This window comes from Octopus sinensis, linkage group LG14 (genome assembly GCF_006345805.1).
Source record: "Octopus sinensis linkage group LG14, ASM634580v1, whole genome shotgun sequence".
Classification (NCBI taxonomy): Eukaryota; Metazoa; Mollusca; class Cephalopoda; order Octopoda; family Octopodidae; genus Octopus; species Octopus sinensis.
The window spans coordinates 17,624,324-17,644,980 of NC_043010.1; the positions used below are offsets into that span (position 1 = coordinate 17,624,324).

General features: G+C 37.4%; 1 protein-coding gene and 1 long non-coding RNA gene across 5 annotated transcripts in view; one reads left to right on the forward strand and one right to left on the reverse strand.

Moving 5' to 3' along the window:
• LOC115219080 (cytochrome P450 3A24-like) overlaps positions 1 to 20,657 on the forward strand; it is a 119,868-nt gene that overhangs the window by 16,616 nt on the left and 82,595 nt on the right. The gene's annotated exons all lie outside the window — the stretch shown is intronic.
• Positions 1 to 20,657, reverse strand: part of LOC115219081 — a 69,655-nt gene that overhangs the window by 5,853 nt on the left and 43,145 nt on the right. The gene's annotated exons all lie outside the window — the stretch shown is intronic.

The following is a 20,657-nucleotide window of genomic DNA, read 5'->3' on the forward strand; positions in this document are numbered from 1 at the left end:
TTTATAATAATAAACAGTGATCAAGTAGTAAAACAGCCAAACAACATAAGTTACACAGTTCAAGACAAAGAACCTTCAAGAAAAAATAACAGCATCACCAATCAAGAAGGGAAAACTGACACCAGCAACTTAAGTGAGGAAGATCAGAAGATTTTAGATGAGTTGAAGGAAGTGATGAGTAAAGAAGAAAGAAAAAAGTTACCAACATTAAAAGGTGTTGATAGAAGGAAGTTGCTAGATACTACTAGGAAAGTAGATTCTCTTAAAAGCAGGATCGATACTAAAAATATAGGTTATACTAACTTATTGATTTATGCAGGAGGAATAGTAGTTACTGACAGAGTAGGTATTCCTCAAGAAAGGAACAGGAAGGAGCAGATGTGGAAAAGAAGATTAGAAAATAAAGTGAAGACTTTAAGACAAGATCTGAGTTGAATAAAAGCCTGGAAACAGGATAAAAGCCTGGAAACAGGATAAGTTAGGAAAGACAAGATGTAAATCTTCTCTTGAGAATAAGTTCTTAGTCAATGAGAAATATTTAGGATAGTCATGGAAGAGCTAAAACAGCATATCATAGCAATGGCAGGTAAGCTTTCCAGATATCAGAAAAGAATAGATTAGTATCAACAGAACAGATTGTTCAAGAGAGACCAGAGGAGATTTGATCACCAAATAAATAGTGTAGAAGAAACTAATGATGATGAAAAGCCTAATGCAGAAGAAGCTAGAAAGTTCTGGAATGATAATTGGGATAATCCAATTAATCTTAACAGAGATGCAGTATGGTTATAGAAAGTGAAATAAGAAGTAGTTAGCAAGAAGAAGCCAGATCTAAAACTAACAAGTGTAAGGGCCCAGGATCAGATCTAGTTCAAGGGTGCTGGTTAAAGCAATTTGGTAGCTTACACAGGAGACTGAGGGAACAACTCCTGGATTGCCTGAATGGAGGAGTCATATTTCATTGGATGACTAGAAGGAGAAGAATACTCCTTATGAAAGACAAAGCAAAGGTAATACAGCTAGCTATCATAGAGCAATCACTTGCTTAGCATTAGTGTGGAAGCTGTTAACAGGAATGCTCTCAGAAAGCATTTATGAGCAACGTGACAGCCAGAATTTACTTCCAGAAGAACAGAAAGGTTGCAGGAAGAAGGCTAGAGAAATCCCTGATCTATTATATGTAGACAAAGCAGTTCTAAAAGAAGTGAAATCCAGAAAACTTTAACAATAGCAAGAATAGATTATAAGAAAGCCTATGACATGATCCCCCACTCATGGAGAAGTGAATGTTTGAGTCTATTCAGTATTGCAGACAACAATTAAATAGTTATAGCAGGAAGAAATGGAAAGTAGATCTCCACTCAAGTGACACAGCCTTAGGGAAAGTTTATATCAAGAGGAATTTTCAAGGGAGACCCATTATCCCCTTTAATATTTGTGCTGTTTGACCTTCACCCTCAGTTTAGTATTATGAAAGTCAAAGGCAGGCAATCAGTTTAAAGATAGTAAAGGTAAAATTAACTATTTGCTCTACATGGATAATCTGAAGTTTTTTTGATAAGAATAAAAACGAGATAGATTCTTTAATACAAGCTGTAGGAATTCCTCAGCAAAAATATACGTATGGAATTTGACATGGATAAGTACACAATATTAGTCATCAAAAAGAGACAGGTAGTCAGCAGTGAAGGCATCCAATTCCCAGATGGCCAGACATTAAAATCACTGAAAGCAGGAGTATCAGAATCTGACAGAGTACTAATAGTAGAAATGAAGTGTAAATTTGTGGAGTACATCAGAAGAGTGAGGAAGTTAATGAAGTTGAAGCTAAAAGGTCCGATTCTAGTGGAGGTTGTAAATATTTGAGCAGTGTCGTTACTTAGATATTCATTAGTCTTTGTAGATTGGACAAAATCTCAATTGCTAAATCTAGATAGAAGAACTAGTAACGAATTCAATATGAATGGAGGACTCATCCAAGAGCAGGAGTAGCAAGACTATACTTACTTAGAAAGGAAAGTGGTAGAGGATTAATATCAGTAGAAGACTGTGTGGAGTTGGCTCAAGTAGATATAGATTCCTATGTGGGTAACAGTGAGTACATTTTATTAAGAACTGCTAGAGTAACAGTAGGAGATAAGAAAATTAAAATGCCAAATGAGATTAAAAACCAGAAAAAAAGAAGCAAGAATATTTGACTGGCAAGAGAAGGCTTTGCATGCTAGATTTCTAAAGATAGTGGCAGAAAATAGTAATAGTAAGACATGCTTGTAGTTGCAGAAAGGAAGGCTGAAAAAAGAGACAGAAAATTTGATAGTAGCAGCACTGGATCAAGCATTAAGGACTAATTGGATAAAAGCCAAGACTGACAAAAATTGCGTAGATTCCCAATGTAGGTTATGTAAATCGAAGGAGGAATGCGTTACTCATTTAGTTAGTGAATGTAGTAAGCTTGCACAGAAAGACTACAACAAAAGATATGACAACCTAGGGAGAATAATCCATTGGGAGTTATATAGTAAGCTAGGATTTAACCATACTGATAAGTAGTATGAACGTGAACCTAGTAAAAAGTGCTAGAAAGTAAGAAATACAAGATGTTGTGAGATTTTAACATTCAAACTGACAGAGTGATAGAAGCTAGGAGGCCTGATTTAGTAGTAGTAGATAAAGAGAATGGAAAGTGCCAGGTAATTGACTTTAGAGTTCCAAAAGATGAGAAAGTCGATATAAGAGATATAGAGAAACTAGCAAAGGACCAGGACCTAGCCGTTGAGTTACAGAGGCAATGGAAAGTGCAGGTGAAATGTATTGCTGTAGATATAGGTGCATTAGGAACTGTCCTTAAAGATTTGAACAGGTGGACAGATGAAATAGGCATAAAATGTAGTTTTGTGAGGCTCCAGAAACAGTAGTGTTAAGGAGAGCAAGGATACTTAGGAAGATTCTTGGCATCTAAGGTTACTTATTGCAACCCAATGTTAGGATTTTTTTGTTTCCAACAGTTTAATCTGTTGTGCAAATATGAAATAATAATAATAATAATAATAATCCTTTCTGCTATAGGCAGAAAGCCTGGAATTTGCAGTGGGGGGGGGTGAACTCAGAGGAAAATGTCACAAAACATTTTATCAATAGTGATGATGATGATGATGATGATGATGAGGAGGAGGAGGAGGAGGAAAATAAGAATTTTTCTTTAGCACAGCAACTCAAAGAGTTACAAAAACATTCAAAATTTTCACAGAGTAATAAAGAAAGAAAAGCAAAAAAAAAAAAATAGAGCATGAAAGCCAAGTTTACAGGTATGGAAGGGAGCAGGTGAGAGACATTATACAATATATGGAAGGATGTATTTATTTATATATATAAAGATAAATTAAATATAGAGATATTCTATTGACATTCAATAATTTATATTACAATATAATATAAAACACTATGAATATAATATATAACATGATATTATATAACATAAATAATTATAAAAACCATTAAAGGCCAACAAATTGTTTCGATTTTTATATATTTTTTCTGATATACATAATCACTGTTCGGTTATATATAAACCACTTCTTTATTCAATTTATCTTTATAATTGAATTATACCAATATTTATATGGTATCCAAACTGAAGTGCCAGGGAATTGGATGTTTAAACAATCCCTTTGAAGGATTACTTTTCCTCAGTTTGTTACTTTATCTCTATCTATCTATCTATCTATCTATCTATCTATCTATCTATCTATCTATCTATCTATCTATCTATCTATCCATCCATCTATCTACCTACCTATCTACCTATCTATCTATCTATCCCTCTCTCTCTCTTTCGGAGAGGCACTGAGCAGCTATACGCACACATACACACACGGCAGTAACTTCCACCTACCGAATTCAATCACAAAGCTCCGGTCGGCTCGGGGCTATAGTGGAAGACACCTACCCAAAGTGCCACGCAGTGGGACTGAACCCGAAACCATGTATATATATACATAAGAGAATAAGATGTACGTTACGCCGCAATAATATATGTATAAAAAATATATATAAAAATACAAAATGGGACAAGAACGCAAAACACTCAAAGAGACGACACAAAAAACGGACGGGTCATTCGAAGCCTCTAATCTTCAGTCAAGAACCAGATCCTCCTCGCAATTTCGGCTGATTAATCTTGCGAGGAGGATCCGGTTCTTGACTGAAGATTAGAGGCTTCAAATGACCCGTCCGTTTTTTGTGTCGTCTCTTTGAGTGTTTTGCGTTCTTGTCCCATTTTGTATTTTTATATATATATTTTATACATATATATATATATATACACACACACACACACGATGGGGGCTGGTGCAAAAGTAGGTATACAGTGTAACATCAATGTTATATTACTTAATTCATTAAAATTATTAGCACCTTAAATTAGCCGCATTTTTGATATTTTCCATGTCATTAATCATAATAATACATTTGTCATAACTATAATAATATTTCTTTCGTAACTTTTAATTTTTAGATACAAATAAATGAGTATTGTACATGTTTTCCTTTTTCATAACTGTATACCTACTTATGGACCACCCTGTGTATCTATATATATAAAGATGAGAATGAGTGTATGTGTGTGTCTGTCTGTCTGTCTGTGTGAATCCCTAAAACCTGAGAACTACACAACCAATTTCATTCAAATTTCACACATGCCTTACTTAGGGTCCATGTAGTGTCACAGGCCCAAAAACTCTTTAACTTCTTGCCTAGTGTGAGCCCACAGCAATATCATATCTTCTCCACTATTTCAGTATTACGTGTCAAAAGTGAAAGAATAATACCTCTCTATTGTAATGTCAGATATTTTCACTTTAATACTTTCACTTTAATACTGAAACTATTAAAGTGAAACTATTATCTCACATATATACAAGCACACATACATATATACATACATACATATATGCGGCAGGGCAACCTGTTGCCTGCCCTTTTACTTATATACTATATATAATATATATATATATTATGTAAACATATATATTATGTATATATATATATATATATATATATTCAACAACAATTGAGGAACGGCTACAATAGGCCGTTCAACCCACTAGAAATAGCAGCCAGGGCTCCAACTGCAAAATAGTAGTAATTCCGAAATGTAAGGAAAAATTAGAAAAAACATTTACCCTGTAAATGTTTTTTTAATTTTTTTAATTTTTTAATTTTTTAAATTTTTCCTTACATTTCGGAATTACTACTATTTTGCGGTTGGAGCCCTGGCTGCTATTTCTAGTGGGTCGAACGGCCTATTGTAGCCGTTCCTCAATTGTTGTTGAATTTATTCATAGTCTCTGACTATTTCCTCTTTCTCACTAGACCGCTGGTGGCAAAATAATTTCTATTGAATTTTTTGCTGCCCTAAATTGATTAATTATATATATATATATATATATATACATCTTCACAAATATATATAGATGTATATATATAGATGTATGTGTATACATGTATATGTATAGCTGTATATGTATACATGTATTGTGTAGATGTATATATATATATATATATATATCAGCCAAATTGACTACATCCTTACAAGGCAAAGGGAGAGATGGCTGCTTATAAATGCCAAAACCTTCCCAGGTGAAGAATGTACCCCACAACATAGACTGGTAGTTAGTGACTTTAGGATCAGGACTAGGAGGACAACCAGAAGACGACAAATATGGAGAAGAAGGATCTGGAAGCTTAAAGATCCTGCAAATGGACAGAGATTTAGGGACATATTACTTGAAGCCTCTGACGAAGTAGAAGGGGATAGAGCATCACAGGGGGTAGAAGACAGCTGGACGTTTCTAAGGGACAACCTGCTGAGAGCCACTGACCAGATCTGTGGCTGGTGCAAAATCCCCTCAAGACCCAAAATAACGTGGTGGTGGAACAATATTGTAGACAGGGCTATTAGAGAAAAGAGACAGGCTTGGAAGGTCTGGAAAAATGGCGGTAGCAGGGAATTGTATCAGACTGCCAAAAGAGAAGCTAGGAGACAGGTTTATTTAGCCAGAGGGGAAGCAGATAAGAAAAAATTTGCCAATGTTCTGCGCCGTGAGGACCAAAGACTGGAGGTGTTTCGTGTTGCAAGACAGTGTGTGAGAGAGAATCGTGATGTGGTAGGAGAGAAGTGTGTTCGCATGGAAGATGGTTCACTTGCGCTAAATGAGGATGCAAAGAGAGAGGTTTGGAGATGCCACTATGAAAGGTTGCTGAATGAAGAAAATGAATGGGATAAAGAGAGTCTGCCGAATGTTGACCCAACAGAGGGACCAGCTATCCGAGTTGATAGTTCCGTGGTAGCTAAGGCAATTAGAAGCATGAAGACAGGGAAAGCCCCAGGCCCATCAGGAATCACTGCAGAGATGCTCAAAATGTCTGGTAGTGTCGGCTATAGCCTAGTCACCCGTATAGTTAATCAGGTGATACACAAAGGGGTCATACCCAATGACTGGTGTAGCAGTATAATAGTCAACTGCTACAAAGGTAAAGGTGATGCCCTAGATACAAATAACTACAGAGGTATCAAGCTGTTGGACCAGGTGATGAAGGTTACGGAGAGGGTCATAGCCCAACTAATTAGAGAGAGAGTTAGTTTAGATGAGATGCAGTTTGGGTTTGTGCCAGGGAAAAGTACTACTGATGCTATATTCCTGGTAAGGCAGCTGCAGGAGAAATACCTAGCCAAAGATAAGCCCCTGTACCTGGCTTTTGTTGACATGGAGAAAGCCTTCGACAGGGTCCCCCGATCCCTTATCTGGTGGGCAATGAGGAAACTAGGGATAGATGAATGGTTAGTGAGAGCTGTGCGGGCCATGTATAGGGACGCCGCTAGTAGGGTGAGGGTTGGAAATGAGTACAGTGAAGAATTCCGGGTAGAGGTAGGAGTCCACCAAGGCTCAGTACTCAGCCCCCTCCTATTTATCATAGTCCTCCAGGCAATAACGGAGGAATTCAAGACAGGATGCCCTTGGGAGCTCCTCTATGCTGATGACCTTGCTCTAATTGCTGAGTCGCTATCAGAACTGGAGGAGAAGTTTCAGGTGTGGAAACAAGGATTAGAATCGAAGGGCCTCAGAGTCAATCTAGCTAAAACCAAAGTCGTAATCAGTAGGAAGGTAGACAAATCACAAACACCTTCAGGTAGATGGCCCTGCTCGATCTGTAGAAAAGGTGTAGGTAGAAACTCTATAAGATGCACCAAGTGTAAGCTATGGACACATAAGAGATGCAGCAATGTCAAAGGAAGGCTAACTAGGAAGATGGTTTTTGTATGTGGCAGATGCTCAGGAACAATAAACACTGAAAATGCTCTGAGACCAACTTCCGTCACTTTCCAGGGAGAAAAACTAGAAATAGTTGATAGTTTCCGTTACCTAGGTGACCAAGTCAGCAGCGGGGGCGGGTGTGCTGAAAGTGTAACTGCTAGAGTAAGAATAGCTTGGGCAAAGTTCAGAGAGCTCTTACCTCTGCTGGTGACAAAAGGCCTCTCGCACAGAGTGAAAGGCAGACTGTATGATGCGTGTGTACGAACAGCCATGCTACATGGCAGTGAAACATGGGCCGTGACTGCTGAGGATATGCGTAAGCTCGCTAGAAATGAAGCCAGTATGCTCCGATGGATGTGTAATGCCGGTACTCACACTCGGCAGAGTGTAAGTACCTTGAGAGAAAAGCTGGACCTAAGAAGCATCAGTTGTGGTGTGCAAGAGAGACGTTTGCACTGGTATGGTCATGTGGCGAGAATGGATGAAGATAGTTGTGTGAAAAAGTGCCACACCCTAGTGGTTGAGGGAACCTGTGGAAGAGGCAGACCCAGGAAAACCTGGGACGAGGTGGTGAAGCACGACCTTCGAACTTTAGGTCTCACTGAGGAAATGACTAGAGACCGAGACCTCTGGAAGTGTGCTGTGCGCGAGAAGACCCGGCAGGACAAGTGAGTCCATAACCCGTGGCCTTCTACATGGGATGGAGCCAGCCTACGTATGCATACCTTCCCTTCTTGGGACACAAAACTCTACTTGTGAAGACGTGTTGAGGCAAGTGAGGATCAGAATCGAAATCGATCAATGGAAATTGCGGATGTGCTACCAGTGCCGGTGGCATGTCGAAACTCTGCTTGTGAAGACCTGTTGAGGCAAGTGAGGATCAGAATCGAAATCGATCAATGGAAATCGATCAATGGAAATTGCAGATGTGTTACCAGTGCCGGTGGCATGTAAGAGAACTTTCCGTTTCGCGACCGTTGCCAGCACCGCCCCGTTTCGTGTCCGTTGCCAGCCTCGCCTGGCCCTTGTGCCGGTGGCACATAAAAAGCACCATCCATTCGTGGCCGTTTGCCAGCTCTGTCTGGCACCAGTGCGGTTGGCACGTAAAAAGCACCCACTACACTCACGAAGTGGTTGGCGTTAGGAAGGGCATCCAGCCGTAGAAACACTGCCAGATTTGACTGGGCCTGATGAAGCCTTCTGGCTTCACAGACCCCAGTAGAACCGTCCAACCCATGCTAGCATGGAAAACGGACGCTAAACGATGATGATGATGATGATGATATAGATGTACATGTAATATGTACACATATATATACACTGATATACATGCATACATATATACACCCATACACACACACATACAGAGGTGTGGCCGTGTAGTAACAAACTTGTTTCCAAAACACATAGTCCTGGGTTCAGTCCCACTGTGTGGTGACTTGGCATGTGTCTTCTGCTATAGCTTCAAACCAACCAAAGCCTTGTGAGTGAATTTTGTAGACAGAAACTGAAAGAAATCAATTATATCATTATATATATATATATATATATATATATATATATATATATATATATATATATATGTATGTATGTATATATGTAAGTGTATGTGTATGCCTTTGTCTCTGTGTTTCTCCCTCATCACTGCTTCACAACTGCTGTTCGTTTATTTACATCTCCATAACTTACTGGTTTGACAAAAAGAAACTGATAGAATAAGTACCAGGCTTATCAACATAAAAAAAGCACTAGGCAGTGTCTCATTTTTGTTTGCTCACTCAGTTGTATCTCTCAATTTATCTTTGTGTGTGTGTGTGTGTGTGTGTGTATATATATATATATATATATATATATATATATATATATGTATGTGTGCATATTCATATCTATTATGTCAATGTCTTTATGTGTGTTTGCGTGTTACTTACACATACGAAAACTGCTGCGCCGATCCTAATGGAATTTGGAACACAAAATCCAAGCCTAGGGAGAAGGGTAATGCTGTGTGTTTCATACAATTTCATGGACCAAAATTACTGAATGGATATTGGAACTTAGATTCAATGCATAAGAGCGGGTATAATGCAATATATTTGGTTTGCATTTCAGATGGCTTAAAAGGGGCAGAACCCCCATGAAAATTCATAAATTTTTGATGTTGATGAAATTTCAACCATGGGTAATTGACATACATCAAGAAGTATTCTCAAAGTTTCCACTTATCAGGAGGATTCTAAGACACCCTAATGGGGGCCTTAACTCCCAAATTTTAGTAATTTCTTTTATGATCCAAAACTAGGTTAAGAGGACTGAATGGATCTTTATGAAATTTGGAAATTTTATTCTATGCATAAGGGCCATAACCCCCATGACAATTCATATATTTTTGCTGTTAATGAAATTTTAACCATACATATTAGATACAAATGAAGTAATATTTATAAAATTTCATCTTCTTACAAGTTAGAAAGACCCCTTCATGGGAACTTAACGCCCAAAATTAATTAAGTCATTTTATCTAAGCAAAGACGAATACAGTTGTACTTTTGGAAGCTGTAGGGTCACCCGAGCATAAAAGATGAGCATTATTTGTAATTCAATGGTACAACAGTGTAAGAGTTTGCTTTGAGATTACTTAGATTGTGATTTCTGATTGTCAAGTAAATGAGAGGCATCTTTGCCTCTACTGATTCACAAGCAAAGTGTTGAGTAAAGTTATTTGATTGCACACCTTCTTTCAGTCTTTTTATTATCACTGGGTCACACATAGTCCCCAGATGGTAACATTGATTTCAAGGCCTTCCTAGATGAGTGACTGGTTATTCAAAGACATTTATAGATTGTAAATTTATTTTGTCCAGTTATGTATCAGTATAGTGGTCATTTGCAAATTCCAGGAGTGACACTTTCATTTCTCCTTAGCCCTCACGTCACACAGTTGTTAATGTTTATTTCAGTTGAGTCACGCCCTTCCAATTGCTATAGATCTGTACATGCATCTTAAGGCTGTGCCTGTCACCTGTATGGTGAGGAATCCTACAGTGGGAGTGTTAACGACTAGGGTACTGTAGCTGACTGCTTATTGTGATCATTCGTCTTTTTGTTTCCTGTAGCTTTGCTCTCTTTTACAAACCCAGTGAACATACATATATTTCCTATTTCAAAGAAATTCAAACAAGATATAAGACCCAAGTTAAAAAGATTCTCAACAATCATTTCTCTGGCTGACATTAAGACACCCACCCCCAATACAGGCCTTAACTCCCACATTTTAGAGCTCCATGACCTCCATTTTAACAGGTTCCATAAGACTGGAATTTTGGAATCTGCGCATAAAAATCAGTAGTATGGGGTACATGTGTCATGATTAGAATTTTTTAGGATGTGTAAAGAAGGAAAGAATCCTCATCTGCAATTTTGATGAAATTCGAATAATAGGTATTCCAGTTCATTACAGAAAATATAGCAGAAAATTCTAATTCTTCAATTGCATGTAACATGGGCAACACCGGGCATCTCTGCTAGTGCATATATATATAGATATTCTTTTACTTCTTTCAGTCATTTGGCTGTGACCATGCTGGAGCACCGCCTTTAGTCAAACAAATTGAACCCAGGACTTATTGTTTGTAAGCCTAGTACTTATTCTATGAGTCTCTTTTGCTGAACTGCTAAGTTACAGGGACGTAGACACACCAACATCGGTTGTCAAGCGATGGTGGAGGGACAAACACTGATTCACAAATATAAACATACATATACATTTATATATATATATATATATATGATTGGCTTCTTTCAGTTTTTGTCTACCAAACCCACTCACAAGGCTTTGGTCAGCCCGAGGCTATAGTAGAAGACACTTGCCCAAGGTGCCACGCAGTGGGACTGAACCCGGAACCACGTGGTTAGGAAGCAAGCTTCTTACCACACAGCCACTCCTGTACCTATATGTGTGTGTGTGCATATACAGTAATCCCTTGACTATCGCAGGTGTTATATTCCACCCCCACCCCCATAATAGGCAAAAATCCGCAAAGTAGAAACAGTACTGTACTGTATATTTTAAAAAATTATTTTTATAATTTGTATATATTTATTTTATTATTTTTATATATTTAATCTTTTATAAAATCTCCCCACACTCTTAGGGGTACCCATGACTTCTCATTTTTTGCGGGTGAGGAACATAGTGACGGGCACTTGCTGGCGTTGCCTTTTCTTCTGTGTAAGGACATTTTTATAAACTTCCATGGCTCCATCGATTGCTTTTCTGAACTGCAACACACAAATCATCTGTGAGTCCTAATCTTCCATCATTCTCTGAAGTTCTTTTGCCATTTTTGCTAGAGTTAAGAGGCATTCTAGTGATAGACCAACTTCCTCCCCTGGGTCCTCTCATTGTTCTTCTTCTTCTTCTTCACTTGCTGACTTTGTCATCTCTGTCAGATCTTTATCCGTTAACAGATTTGAGTGGGTCTTGATCAGGTTATTAACATCCTTGGTAGTCATATTGATGAAGCCATCTCCTGCTAGCAATTTTGCCAGCTTCACGGGTGGATTTTGTCAGGAGAGAATACTTTATAATTGTGGACCATTTCTGGCCACAATTTCTTTCAGCTGGCATTTAAAGTTTCGTTCTTCATCTCCTTTATGGCCTTCTGAATACTTTGGAGACACATTGCAATGGTGTACCCATGCCAGTACTCTTTCAGCGAAAAGTTATCATCTGAGCCCATAGCCTTGAGCAGGTTTTGCAGGAAGTTTCGCATATAGAGCGCCTTAAAAACATGAATAACGCCTTGATCCATGGGCTGGATTAGCAATGTGGTGTTTGATGGTAAGAATTCGATGTGTACGCCCTCATACGACAGGTCAAGCACGTGACTTCCAGCATTGTCCATTAAGAGAAGCACTTTGAATTCCAGTCCTTTTTCGGCGAGATAAACCTTAACTTTGGGGATGAAGTACTGGTGATGCCAATCCGATGTCAGTGGTTTCTTTATCCATGCCTTCTGGTTGTGCACCCAATGCACTGGCAGCAGGCTCTTATTTTTTTGAGTGTCCTTGGGTTTTTGGACTTATAAATAAGCCTTGGATTTATCATAAAGTTTGCAGCATTTCCACACATTATAATTGTGACGCAATCTTTGTACACCTTAAATCCAGGGATTCTGGCCTCTTCTTTCATAATGAAAGTCCTAAATGGTATCTGTTTCCAAAAGAGGCCAATCTCATCCATATTGAAACCTTGTTCATGCAAATATCTCCCTTCCTTGACGATGGTCATGAACGTCTCATTCATGCACTCCTCAGGGGCGGGTTTGTCAGCAGAAGCAGCTTTTCTATGCAGGGACACACTCTTAAGGTTGGACCTCCTTTGAAATCTATCAAACCAGCCCTTGATGGTATTGAATTCAGTTGGTTTGGTAGAAGATGCTGTAGACGATCCTGGTTCAGGGTCGTTTGGGTCATCATCACCATCATCTGTAAACTTACCATACAGCTGCCTGGCCTTCTCACAGATGGTGTTGGGATCCAGTGCAGTGTTCTTCTTCCTGCAGTCACTGATCCAAAGGCCTAATGTAGACTCCATCGTTATGATGGCCTTATTGTGGGAAGTTACTATCTTGTCAGCGTCTTGTTAAAAATCACTTTTGCTGTCACCCTTATATTATTTTCATCCTTCTTGATGTAACAAACGGTAGATTCATGGATGCCATAATGGTAGCCTACACCTGCATACTTTCTCCCTTCCTTAAGCATGTTCAGAAGTTTCACCTGCTCTGCAATAGTAAGTATCTTCTGGCATTTCACTTCACTGCCAGAAGCCTTAGAAGGTGCAGAAAGTTTGGGCAACACTGTAAGGCTTGAAAGAAATCCACAATTTTACACCCAAATGCAAAACAACACCACACACTCACCGCCTGAGTTTCATTTTCCATACAATTCTTTGCTTACTCACATGTGGTACTCTACATATTTTCTTTTAATATATCTTAATTAATGTGGCATGTAAAAGGGCACCATTCGAGCATGATCGTTACCAAAGTCGCCTTACTGGCACCTGTGCTGGAGGCATGTGTAAAAGGATTTGAGTGAGGTCGTTGCCAGTATCACCTGACTGGCCCCCGTGCCGGTGGCACGTAAAAAGCACCCACTACTCTCGGAGTGGTTGGCGTTAGGAAGGGCATCCAGCTGTAGAAACTCTGCCAAATCAAAATTGGGGCCTGGTGCAACCATCTGGTTCGCCAGCCCTCAATCAAAATCGTCCAACCCATGCTAGCATGGAAAGCAGACATTAAACGATGATGATGATGGTGATATCTTAATTAATGTGTTATACAGTGAAGTATTGTATTCTTATTTATTTTAATCTTATTAATTTTTAGGCATGAAAATGCTTATTTTACCTCAGAAATAATTAAAGTCTAAAATAAACATAAATACCTATCAACTGCAGAAACCAAAAATATCCTGAGGAGTCTGTGATTTAAACTTACATAAAATATATTAACCAGAAAAATCCGCAATGTACCGGGTGTGTGATATATGAACCGCAATATGGTGAGAGATTACTGTATATAAGATACAATTAAAATTCAGTTGAATTAGGTACTTAAACTGAGACACCTTGTTAGGTTTGAGTAACATGCATACTCAACAATATTCAATGGCTGATGCTAGTACCCACTGACTGGCCCCTGTGCCAGTGACACATAAAAAGCACCATCTGAACATGACTGATGCTAGGCCCACCTAACTGACCCCTGTACTGGTGGCACGTAAAAAGCACCCACTACACTCTCGGAGTGGTTGGCTTTAGGAAGGGCATCTAGCTGTAGAAACATTGCCAGATCAGATTGGAACCTGGTGCAGCTGCTGGCTCTCCAGATCTCAGTCAAACCATCTAACCTGCGCCAGCATGGAAAACGGACGTTAATAGATGATAATAATGATATATATATATGTGTGTGTATATATAATAGAGAGAGAGAAGCTCAATTAATAACATAGAGGTTAAGGTATTATCAATGCAAAGAACAGACACGGCACTTAGACAGATTACAGAAGCCACACGCATAGTAATAGATAAAATTGAGCCGCAAAAGAAAACATAAATAGAATGATAAAACCCACCACCAGCACCAACACATTATGCAACACCACAACTAGAGACTGAAGGAGAGAAAAAAAAAACAGGATACAAGTACAAACAATGTAATACACACACAAAAGACAAACATGCACATACCTATGATGAAATATAAGAATTCAAGATAAATAAGTAAACAAACAAAAGGAAATATATAAAGGACACAGATACAAACAATATAGTAAGCAAACCCACATACACACACAAGCATACAAACTGTTCACAAATGGCTGCAACAACAACAATAACCATGATGACAACAACATGAACAAACACACAGACACAGAAAGGTACAAGGATAATGTCAAAATAAGGGTCAAGAGCAACAGCAACAGAAGAGAAAACGTAGGTGAGGTGGGGGTCAACATACTAAGTGCCACTAAGAACAACAACTATAATGGTAACAACTGCATAAAGAGGACGAATACAAACAGTGTAGTCGGCAAAACACATTCAAACACACATAAGCACACATGCAAAACACACACATACACACACAAATGCATGTGCAGCTGAAGATAAACATAGGACAGAATGAACTAAGCAGAACAGGAGGGTACAAATGGATGGAAGAGGTTGCTGAAGAGGTCACAGATGTGTGATGAAAGATTCCCAGGCAATGCACATAAGATAGAATAAGAACAGTAATAAACGAGTGAAGAACGAATATATATAGAGCGTGTGTTTATTTGGCAAAAAAAAAAAAATTACGTCCCAAATTATAACAATATCTGTTTCAACACATGATTTCACATCAGAAATCTTGTGAAAGGTATTCATAAACATGTATGTATATATATATATATATATATATATATTAAACTAATAATAGAAGGGTAAAAATTTATTAATCAAATTAATTAATAAATCAATCAATTAATTAATAATTTCACCAAGTAGATTGGTTTGTCAAAATAACCTTTATAGGTAAAATTATACAAATATTTTATAATTATCCACATAATTATAATTAGGGTTCAGCTAATTGCTTCACTACATGCCAAATTAAGAAATAGTAGTTAAAATTCCTTTTCTGCTACTATAAGAATCTCCATGACGGTAACATACTTTTTTACGAAGGCAAAGAGAAAAACAATGAATCAACACAACCAGGATTAACTACATACGCGTTTCGAGATTAAAGTGATTTAAATTTTACTTACTTCTCTCTTCAGTATAGTATCTCCAATTTATAAAATTTGAAAGTGCTAGGGCTGAATATGCACATGATTGAGCGACATCATGTAACAGATATCCAACCAACACTTCCAAAATTGGAAATATTATACTTTAATCTTGAAACGCGTATATAACTAATCCTGGTCGTGTTGATTCATTGTTTTTCTCTTTGCCTTCATAAAAAAGTATGTTTACCATCATGGAGATTGTTATAGTAGTAGAAAAGGAATTTTTAACTAGTATTTCTAATTTCGGTATGTAGTGAAACAGTTATATATATATATAATATATATATAAGGAGTTAAAAGCAGGTGTTATTCAAATTTGAATAACACCTGCATTTAACTCCATTTATTTATTTAAGAATATTATACAAAATATTTTACATAAACTCGGCGTTTCTACCATTAAAAACAAGGTGTTACGCCCTTTTTACTTGTGTGATTTTTTGCTACCCTAGTAACTGTTTATCTATTTTTCCATGTCAATCATAACAAGGGAAAAATATACACTTCTATTTATATATACTCTGTTTTTAAATGACTTGCTTTCGGTACGATATGTTTATTTTAGTAGTTTTGACTTTGAGAGTCCCTCCTAGCGTGTGGCATTTATGTGTAATAATGCCCTCTATAAAATAAAAATGAATCCATTTAAAGGAAAAAAAATTCATGCATTTTTTTCTCTTATGAGGTTTTTCACGCTAACTACTTGATAAATTCTTATAAAGATTTTATCTTATTTTTAAATTAGAAATCTATTTATATATATATTTCTATATTACCCACAATGGGCTAAACATAGAGGGGACAAACAAGGACAAAGTATTAAATCGATTATATCGACCCCAGTGCGTAACTGGTACTTAATTTATTGACCCCGAAAGGCGAAGTCGACCTCAGCAGAATTTGAACTCAGAATGTAACAGCAGACGAAATACGGCTACGCATTTTGCCCGGCCTGCTAACGTTTCTGCCAGATATATATATATGTATGTATGTATGTATATACACACACACATATATATATATATATACATATATACATATGTATGTATGTATGTATGTAGTATGTATGTATATATGTATCAGGGACATGCTGTCTAGATAGGCAAAGTAGACAGTGCCAACCTTGCATAAAATAGAGTTTTATGGCAAAATATGTACCTAATTCAATAAAATTGTGCGTAAAATGCAAAATATTTTTATTGTTTTGTAGATTAAGTAAGCATAACTTACTCCTGCTTTTCAATCTCAGTATTTAAGATACGCACAGAACTGCTGTAGCACACATGCTGCGTACACTCCTACAACACCGGTTTCTGTATGTGCTATAAAGGCAAAAATAGATCTGCTTTCAACTCAGTTGTTCACTACATAAAGGTCACCAACTGCCTACCTGAGTAATTACTGATGGCATATACCTGATATATATATATATATATATATATATATATATATTATATATATATATATATATTCTCACATATTATATTTATTGATAAATTCCTCTATTTTACATAATATTGAGGTCTCATTCATTCCTTTTGTTGTTATATTATTATTAATATATATATATTAATAATAATATGACAATAAAAGGAATGAATGAGACCTCAATATTATGTAAAATAGAGGAATTATCAATAAATATAATATGTGACAATTAGTTGGTTGTCGTAATAAAACTCAGTTTCAGATGTTGGGGCTGAAGTCTGCTCTGGCACCTCATCAGTTATTAAGACATGCCGGAGCAGACTTCAGCCCCATCTGAAACTGAGTTTTATTACGACAACCAACTAATTATCACATATTATACTTTATATATATATATATATATATATATATATATATATATATATATATATATTATATATATATTAATATATATATATATGTATATATACACAGACACACACATACATATATATATATAGTGATTGTATTTAGGTGCCAATGATGGGGAACAAGTTATTATGACAGAGAAGAAAAATATTTTGCCAGAAAATCAATAAGAGAGCCTCTAGGTGGTTTCTTGACCTGCTAAAAATAGTAGACACATCTCCCTCAAAACACATCCGTCATAGAAAAAGAATACAACAGGGGGACATGTTAGATAATGCCATCATAGATACAATATGTGTGAACACCAGTTATGAGAGTCGTATTTGAATTGTCTTTGATCATAAATGAATCCTCAGTCTGAGCTGACCTTGGGTTAAATAACAACAACAACAACAGCAGCAGCAACAGTACAGTGGAAGATTAATAGAAAGAAGACGAAAACTAGAGCAATAGTAGCCAAGACTGTTGATAGTAATGACTGTGAAATCCCTCAGGCTTTCTCACTATTAGGGTAGGGGCCAGAACAAGAGGAGATGGGATATAAATACAGTCAACCTTTTGCTCAGTTGCATACCTGGGTTTCACTTATTTTTTTTGTGTTTTACTACATAAAGGTCATCAACTGCCTACCCTGAGTAATTACTGATGGCCACGGATTTTTGTCAGTGAACAGGTCGCAGATTTTAGCGACGAAAATATTTTGACAAATTAAACTTAAATGTTGAAGTTAATCGAACGGCTTTTGTGTGTTTCTTAAATGGCTTACAAACACCTTCCACGCTGCAATTGTTTTCGTTCCAGCACACGATCTCAGATCAAATCACTTGCTATGCGAGTACATCTCCCTATATATATATATATGTATGTATGTATCCCTCCCCCTCTTCTCCTCACTACACCACATGACTTTACACATAACATCACATATGATGTGCCATACTAATACACACACCAACTAATACATACTAATACGTACTAATACATACTAGTACATACTAATACTTACACCAACCCTATACATACACACGTCCTGACCCCGCATACGCACTTATACTCTCTCGCACACACACACACACACCTATACATACCAATACGTACTAATACATACTAATACATACACCAACCCCATACATACGCACGTCCAGACCAATCCTATGCACTAATACTCTCTCATACACACACACACACACACACACACCCTTATACATACTAATACATACACCAACCCTATACATACACCAACCCTATACATACACACATCCAGACCCCTCCCACGCACTATTAGCTGGTCCCTCAACCCTTTTATCAACCCTATTATCTCCCCTTATTTCGCTCTCGCGTCTCATGTTTGATCTTTGACCTCTGGCCGAAATCAGATCGCCATGTTGATTCGTTAGCTACTGCACGCATTTTTTTTCTCTCCTTCTTTCTGTGTTTTTCTCTCTCTGTGTATCTTTCTGTTGAAGAGCGTAGGCTTGAAACGTTAAAGACTTGTTTTATTTATATTTCCTGAGCGCCATACTAATACAATTGTTCGTTTGTTTTCCACCTGCCTTCGTCTTTTGTTTATTTTCATAAAGCTTCCCGTTATATATATATATATATATATGTATATGTTGCTGTTATTATTATTATTATTATTATTATTATTATTATTATTATTATTATTATTCAGGTCACTGCCTGGAATCGAACTCGAATTTTGGGGTTAGTAGCCTGTGCTCTTAACCACTACGTCGTATGTCTGTCAAATGTAAATAATGTACATAATTCCTCATCTCTTAAATATAGAACAATATTTATGTTTTCTTCAGAATAAATAGGGTCAGTGGTCCCCAATTTCCTGCCAGGATTGACTTCCTTACTCTTCACTTCTCCTCAAGCATTCACTGGCAGTTAGGGTTTATGTTTGGAGTTATGCTTCTCCTCATCTGGCTGCCCTCTGTGATTGCCAAGCCTAAACTGCCCCTCCCCTCAATTATATCACAAATGTAGATGCAGTGGTGCTTTCTTCTGGAGGTATACTTTCATGAAAGCTAAAGAGGGCAGCTCATCACTCACTCACTTGGTATTTCTAAGTCCTCGTGCTTTTGCCTGGTGGTTGTGGAATTTATGTTCAGCTCAGCTTTTCCTTTTGATAAATTTAGTATTTGTCCTGCTGGACATCTTGCAACCCACCCACCACCACCACCACCACCACCATCAAGTCTAGTGGAGCGGGGTGGGGCCGGTTTAGTCACTGACTATGGCAACAGGTCATACTGGATTACACTGTGAGTAACCTGGTGTGTGTGTGTGTGTGAGAGAGGACCTGACACATTATATATATATATATATATATATATATATATATATTCAGATGAATATGGTACTTAAGTTAAGGCACCAGAATTTATTATCCATACAATTTCAAAATAAGGTGATTAAAATCAAAATAAGCAACAAGGATATCCAGGGGAGTGTGTATATATACATCACCATCATCATCATTGTTTAATGTCCGTTTTCCATGCTGGCATGGGTTGGATGGTTTGACTGGGGACTGGCAAGCCAAGGGGCCACACCAGGCTCTAATCTGATCTGGCAATGTTTCTACAGCTGGATACCCTTCCTAATGCCAACCACTCTGAGAGTGTAGTGGGTGCTTTTTACGTGCTACCGGTACTGGAGCCAGTCAGGCGGGGAACTGGCATCAGCCATGTTCAGATGGTGCTTTTTACATACGTATATGTGCATGTGCATGCATCAGGACCAAACATATGCATATACGAGTACACTTGTGTGTGTGTGCATGTGTGTGTGTGTGCATGCGTGCATGTGTGTGTGTGTGCATGCATGTGTATGCATGTGAAAAAGTATGTTAGATTTACAAACAGAAGGAAAATATTTTCAATACATTATGTAGAATATATAAATTCTATTTTTGAAGATGAAATTATTTTGGCAGTTTCTCTGGCATTCAAGTTTCGTATACAACATTTGTTGAAACATGTTTGGCCCTGCAAGTGTTGCACCCAACACTCAAGCACCAAAGTTACTACTGGAATATTTCCAACTTAAAAAATAAATTAGATGCATGTCTGTAGGTGTTGTAGCCAGGATTAGAAACTCGTCTACTTGGGTCAATAGTTCTTCATTAACAACTGATGAAATTCTAAAAATGCT